General features: G+C 48.5%; 1 long non-coding RNA gene across 1 annotated transcript; it reads right to left on the bottom strand.

Annotated features, from left to right (window-relative positions):
- Positions 1-3,027: 3,027 nt before the first annotated feature.
- LOC103695584 lies at positions 3,028-4,743 on the bottom strand. Its single transcript, XR_005510582.1, has 3 exons — positions 3,730-4,743; positions 3,555-3,614; positions 3,028-3,437 (listed from the first exon to the last, which is right to left on the bottom strand). It is a non-coding gene; the product is annotated as an uncharacterized LOC103695584 (long non-coding RNA).
- Positions 4,744-7,440: the final 2,697 nt, after the last annotated feature.

Genomic DNA, 7,440 nt, shown 5'->3' with positions numbered 1-7,440 from the left:
CTTATCCATCGCCTGGGGAAGAGTCCTGCTGATTGTGCTCGGGGCGGGGGTCACTCCAGGAATTGATAGGGCCCCGCTCGGCCGGGGCCTCGGCGCGTCCCTCCTTGAATCATCAGGAGCCGGCTGAGTCGAAGGCCGGGCCGGGGACCGATCATGTCCGACCCGTCCGTCTTGAGCGGGCTCGGATGATACCTCCGGAATAGCGGCAGTCTCACCACCGGAGGGCTGATACAGCGTCAGCTGCCGGTCCGTGCCCACGGCGTCTCCCTGATCGGTGGGCCCGGACTCGTCGGTCGGCGTCGGAGGCACCTCCTTGCGGGACTTCTTCGCCGGCGGGGCCCCGATCGGAGGAGCTCGTTTCCTCCTCCGGATCGCATCCAGTAGGGACGACCTACCAACAGCCGGTCCCTTGTCCGACCGCATGACGTCGTCAATCTCTGCAACAAGAACGAGATGGTCGAGGGCTGAGAAACCGAAGGAAAGAACGAGACGAAAGAGGAGAAAAGAGTCAAAAAAGAAATGGTAGCGGGCTCACGGTCGGTGGGGACCGAGCTCAGACCGACATTCACCAAGGTATCCTCGGAAATAAGGCGGGCCACCGGGGGAAGCTGGCCCTCGGCAACCAACCCCTTCAAGGCGGCCAAGCCATCGGATTCCTCCCTCGACAGTCTCGATAGGCCGATCGGGGACTTCATCGGCGTCTCCCAGGTCGCCCTGATTTCCCAAGAGGGATCTACATCGATGAAGAAGAAACGCTCCTTCCAGCCGTGAATGGAGGAAGGAGCCTCTTTGACGAGGCCGCACCCTCGCCGCGCCGCAAAGCACCACCACCCTTTGTCCTGGGGGTGGCCACTCAGGCTGTAGAACTCCCAAAAAACATTCAGAGTGGCGGGAATCTCGTGCATGCGGCAGAGAACCTGGAAGACCGTCAGGGCACGCCACGAGTTCGGCACCAGCTGCGTTGGCGCAACTCTTAAACCCCGGAGTACCTGCACGACTAAGTCCGAAGGGGGAAAGCGGAACCCGGCCTGGAGAATGCCCTCATTGATGGCGATCTTCCCTGGAGGAGGATGGGACATCCTCTCCTCAGGCCCCGGGAGCGTAACGTTGCAGGCCTCGGGAAGGTGGTACCGAGCCACAAGTTTGTCTAAGTCTTCGGCGACCAGCTCCGACTTAATGCGGTCTGCTCTCACTTCGCCCATTCCTAATGGCCAATAAACCTACGGTCAGGACGGGGACAAGAAGGGGGGAAAGACCGGGATGACTGGGGTACACTAGTACAAAAGGAGAAAGTATGGAGAGCCCTAAGTAGAAAAATGGGGTAACTCACCGGAGGAGAAGGAAGAACGACTCCGAGAGCGTCAAAGGAGAAGCAAGCGAACAGTCCGACGGCAACAACGGCAGCGCAAAGGGGAAACTCGAAAATGTCTGTGAAGAGGAAGACGGACGGGGGAGGGCCCCGGTTAAATAGGCGGAAAGGCGGGTGATGCCTCGATGACGCCAGAGGACGTCTGGCCGCCGAAGGGTCGCTCGCGCCCCAAAGGCGAATCAACACCATTAAGGAAGGATGTCCGCCGAAATCCTCAGACTGCCAGGTCAGCAACAACCGCCATACGTCATAAAGAAGGCGGAAAGCTCGAAGCGCGCGCGCCTCTCCGAGGGATGGCGGCAATCTTGAAGCATCACTCCCTTCACCCGTTCCCCTTCTGGTTCCAGGCTCGGAAGTGGGGGGCTACTGTTACGGGGGAACTAAGCCGCCATGCTCCACGTGACCGGCACGCGCGCCCATGAAGACTACGGCTGTCCTTTGATCCAGCAATCCGACCCCGAGTCGGACATCTTCGGCTCCACAGCCCGACCTCGAGTCGGTTGCCCTTTGATCCAGCAATCCGACCCCGAGTCGGACATCTTCGGCTCCACAGCCCGACCTCAAGTCGGATATCCTCAGCACCGCAGCCCGACCCCGAGTCGGCTGCCCCCTGATCCAGCACTCCGACCCCGAGTCGGAGATCTCTTGATAACGACAGGCTGCTTCCCAGAGGCACGCCGAGGCCTCCTGCTCCACTACTCCCTGCAACGGCTGTATCCGACGCAGTTCCACGATCTCCTGTATCAGCCGTACAAAGCGGAACTCCACTACGCCCTGTCATGGCCGTACCCAGCGCTGCTCCACGACGCCCTGTAACGGCCATGTCAGTGGCCACTCCATCGCGCCCCACGATGACAAACCCCCCTGAGAGACCCCCCAGCCAGGTATATATGCGGCTGGGGGGAGAAGGGGGGGTAAGCAATATCTTCCAGAGCACTCTCTTGCTTGCTATTATCATTTCTCCTCCTCCTCCAATCTCCTCTGACTTGATCGTCGGAGGGCCCCCACTACCCCAGTGGTGGTGCGAGGCTTGCTCGCAGGTTTCCCGGTGGAAGGTGGAGCGTAACCAACACCAACCAAGACAACTCAGACGGAACCCCGTCCACACCGCTGTGTCAATCGTTCTCGGTTTGGACCACCAGCAACAGCTATCATGCATATCAATCTATTTTGTTTTAGGCCACCAGAGGCATAATACTGTTTAGTCTCTGCGCAGAAAGAACATTATGGTCTTTTACTGCAAAATGCTGATGATTTCAATGCATTTGATGGAATTTTCTTGCGAAGAACAATGCATTTGATGGAGTTGTAAGGTCTAATCAGTGTAAAAAAATAATTAAAATGATTTAAGAAGCAAGCTATTTGCTCTTTACTTCTAGGCTATTGGCTCGGGCTCGAGCTTAGGCTTGCTAGGCAAAGCAAAGGTTCGGACTTGAGCTCGTAAAGCTTCTTTCAATTACGAGCTCAAGCCCGAGCCTGGGCTCGGGCTCGATAACAATGATCCAGTATGTTAGGAAACTCTATTTGTATATCCTCTATAGAGTCCCTTGTGGAAGTGTGCAATTCAGTATATCCTCTATTTGTATTGCCTTGTGCTACCTAACAAGCTGGGTTTTGTTTGAATCAGAGAGCCAGCGGATGCTTGTGAGACTGAGTTATTAAAAAAAAAAAGTAGAAATGGTATGGTCATTGTATTTCTTCAGCAAGTGAAACAGAGTTACCATCCATTAATACAACAACATTTGATTTACCAAGAGATTTGGGGAGGAAAATTATCAGCAACTCAGCCAGCTCTCTAATTAATATTGTCCACTGGAAAGCTTGACCGACACAAGGCACCGGTCATGCAATAAACAAAGTTCCTCTGGTATCATCATGCAAGTCGCCCCTTGAAACATTAGTTTTCTGGTATCATCATCTCTCTTCAGATACAAACCAGGAAACCTACTTTGCGAAGCAGCACGGTTGGCAAGGAGAGGAGCAGCAACATGGTTCTCAACCATGTAATCTAGAAGGACACCAGTTGCACTTTGACCACCTTCAGTGAGCCAGTATTCAGGCACCATTGCTAAATAAAGAAAATAGATTCGAAAACCAACACCAACAAAGAGGCATTAAGAATAATGCAGGGAAAGAGGATATAGCGACCAATACATAAACAGTTTGCTCTGTGAGACAGACATACGGCAAGTAGATGTTCCTCATACTAAAGCCATGCGATGACATATGACTTCCTCAGCCGACACTGAAACACGGAAACTTCTTCCATTAGGAATACACATCTAGCCTTAAAATGACCAGGACATTATGTATAAATAATCATAATCAAAAAATGAAGCATGTCTGGCAGTAACACACACCATCTGCTTTGGACTCTAATATAGGCGTGCTTTCTGTTGCTGGAAATTGGACCCGGAGGTGACCGCGGACCGAGGAGGAGGCGCTCCAGCTGGTTGTGTGGTGGCGGACGGCTATCTCCGGCGGACCTGCAAGAAATCTGTAGCCGGAGGTTCCGGCACAGGTTCTCCGATGCTTAAGTCAGAGAGGAGGTTTTTGTGGAGAGAAGTAATGGAGATAAGCAAAGTATGAATCTATTTTTTGGCCCGAGGGTAAGAAGAAGTCCCTTGCTTAGAGCTCTCCCCCTTTTTAAAAGAGGGGGTGTAGCGGTTACCTATGATCGGACGTGATCGTGCAAGTTAATGAGTTACCGTAATCGGCTCGAGATTTCGGGCTAGCTGGCGATCCGTTGAGATCATGCGGATATGAATGTTGACAGCCGTTGAGGCGGAGATTGCGAGATTTGATCCCAGATATGGAGGAGGAGGACTTGATTTTCAATGGAGTGGGGAGGTCCGCTTCTCCCTTTGACTGGGTCTTTCTTGGCTTTAAGATCGATCGAGCTTAACTCAGCCGGAATCGAGGTTATGAGCTCCGGGGTCGTTGGTGCCGAGACCGAGTGTTCTGAGGTCGGGCGCTCTGAGAGTATGCTTGCTGTCGTCACATTCGTCATCAAGTGCCGGCAAATTGATCACGTGCTTTGAGTGATCCATTTTTAACCCAACACTTTTCATAACTCCAACACCAGCAGCATGGGCATCAATAAGTGAAGTTCCAACGGGTGTTCCAGCTAATAGGCCTAGCTCCTAAATTAAAAAAGATCTTTAAAAGGATTAAAAGAGATGCAGTGTGGATACTACAACTTGACATACAGCCACCCTCCAATAAGCAATTTATATAGTTGGCCTATTTTTCAGTAACATGTGTGTTCACCGCATTAATGATCTCAAAGCATTGCCATTGAAATCAGACTTCATGTGCCAGACCAGAACCCAAAGGATGACCAGGAAAAGCGACACTGCGCCTGTTTGCATTGTTTATACCACATCATTAGTGTGTGACAAATTCAAAGATGATGTTACTGAAGAAGAAATTAGCATGGTGGTGAAGTGTCATGCAGCCAATTGCCCAGAGCTTCTACAAATTGTAGAAGAAGAAATTGTGGTTCCCAGACAAAAAAGAAAAGAAAATGAAGGAGCTGTAATACCTATCTGAGGTGCCACCGTGCCAAAGAGGAAAGCTGTAATACTTTTCTTCATAACATGGCAGCTTCTTATTGCAACAAACTTGTACAATCATCAAAAAATGATGGAGTTATGCTTAGAAAAGGAAAAATGATCAAGTTATGTATTAACCACATCCAAGCACAAAGGCAATGACAATCAAAAGGAATTTAAATAGTCTAAGTGAAACCCCAACAAACTAAAAAACATCCATAGATCAGTCGTTAAGCTAATTGTAACCCGCTTTATTAGCTCAAATTTTGGATTAATAGCTTTACAGAATAAAACAAAGAACTGATGTTCCATCATCGTAAAAAGATACTCATGCACTATAAACATCTTTGCAAGAATCTCTCTTACCTTGTCTTTATCATACTTATAAGTTGCTAGCATTGCATGACCTTGAGTAGCCTCAAAAGACAATAAGCTTTGTTTTAACTCTTTGTCTTCGCTAGACTTAGAAAGTTTTTAAGGTATGCAAGCTTTTAAATGTCTTTTAACATGAGTTGTGGCACCCTCCTTCTTCCATGCCAATTTAGTGTTACAATGATTGCATTTTGCCTTTGTGTTGCCATCTATTGTTATAAATTCAAATTTAGTCCACACCTCAGATCTTTTCCTCTTGTTTGGGTCATCCTAAGATTGTTCTATAACCATTTCTTCTATTTCGTCCATTTCATCATTTTTATCAATAATATTTTCGAATTCAACAACTTCGTTTGCACTATAAGCTATAGAGGCATGTTGATCGGATTGAGGTTGGCCATCTGGCATTTCTTGAAAAATATAAACAACCAATCAGATTATATATTTAGTACATAAACATGCCATACAAAGCCTATTCAAGGACAAAACCACACAAAATGACAGTTTAGGATCAAACACCATTTTGGTTAAAGACTGTACTTAAACTTTGATAGATAATTTCACTCTGCACATCAGCTCATAAACTGTAGGGATATATGCTTAAAGGACAACATGCATTCTATATGGGGAACAATTATTCAGTGGGTCCCAAGATGCTTATTCAACTCATAAACTGTAGGGATATATGCTTATTCAGTGTGATTAAATTGCAGCAGAGTATATCATTGTATGTTAGTAGTGTAGAAAAAAAAGAAATACAGTTGTGCTCTAATTCAACTATAAGTAACTTCATTAAATCCAGAAACCTAGAAGAGGAGCTGAGGAGCAAAGAGATGATGGACGATGAGGAAAGAAGAGGAAACTCACCGAGGGAAATAAGGCGCCAAGGAGGAGAACGATGAGAAAGAAGAGAAGCACCGTACCGCCCGTTGAGCTCCCCACCAACGAGCTCTTCCGTCACTTCTTCAACTGCCGAAAAATCGTCGCCCCCACCGAGACCACTAGATTTATTCCCAATCTCAATCCCAGCTTGCTTTAGAGGTGGTTTTGGAAGAGACAATGACAGCACCGGAAAGGAAGGGGAGAGCGAAAGCTAGGGCAGCGCCGCAGCAAGTCGGGGTCGGGGGTCGAGGGTCGGGGTCGGCCGGTCGGGGGAGGAGCAAGTCGAGGGGTCGAGGTCCTAAAGGATGGTTGGAGAAGGAGCTAGGGCAGTGCCGCAGCAAGTCGGAGGTCGGGGTAGGTCGGGAAGAGGATGGTTGGACCATTGGAGTCTTGGAGAGGAGGGCTAGCCGACTAGGAGACTAGAAAAGTTGGAGAGGAGGACCTTGATCCGTTAGATGCAGGATTTCCAAATGATCTCAACCGTCGAATTTTGAACTCATTTGGTTGTATTAAGTCACGAGCTCGATCATTTGGGCTCGTGAGTTATTCGGGCTCGGATTTAAACGGGCCTCGTTTTGAGCTCGGGCTCGAGCTCGTTCGACTAACGAGCTGAGCCCGAGCAGCTCGGCTCATTAATGGTCCTACTTGAATATGGTCCATTTCTTCAGCTCAGTCCGTGAAGGGCGCGACTGGACCCGAGTGGACCTCCCACTAACGGGACGTACACTTTAAAGACAACTTTTATTTTTCTTTTTCACTCCATGTGGACGACTCGACATCATCATCCTGTAGGCACATCCTTCTAATGAAAAAGCTAGCTCCATGAGCCCACTTGTGCTTTAATAAATTCATTAACGATGCAAGAGGAGGAATCCAAGAGGTGCAATTTGCAATATATAAAAGACATCTGAGTGCCTCTTATCTTTTAAGCAATGCATATCGCCATTCTTTTACTTTCCTTGGGCAAAAGAAGATACCGGGATTTGTCATCTTGATGTCTTGGCCATTGCTCATCAGTTTAATTGTCGGCCATAACTTATTCATAATAACCGAACCAAATCAAAAAAAAAAAAAAAATCAATAACTGCTCAAAAAGATTACTGCTGCAACGCATCTACATGCAATATGAAATATGTAGCAGCCTGCACGTACGGGGAAGGTGCATTTCCTTGCAGAATGAACTGCATGGGTTCTAATAGTTTGCGAGGCTCGCTTGGATCTTTCGACGTGAGACATGATGACAACGATTGATGCTGCTGCTAG

This window comes from Phoenix dactylifera, chromosome 1 (genome assembly GCF_009389715.1).
Source record: "Phoenix dactylifera cultivar Barhee BC4 chromosome 1, palm_55x_up_171113_PBpolish2nd_filt_p, whole genome shotgun sequence".
In the NCBI taxonomy this organism is placed as follows: Eukaryota; Viridiplantae; Streptophyta; class Magnoliopsida; order Arecales; family Arecaceae; genus Phoenix; species Phoenix dactylifera.
The sequence above is the reverse complement of the archived record's forward strand: the minus strand, read 5'-3'. Positions and strand labels throughout refer to the sequence as shown.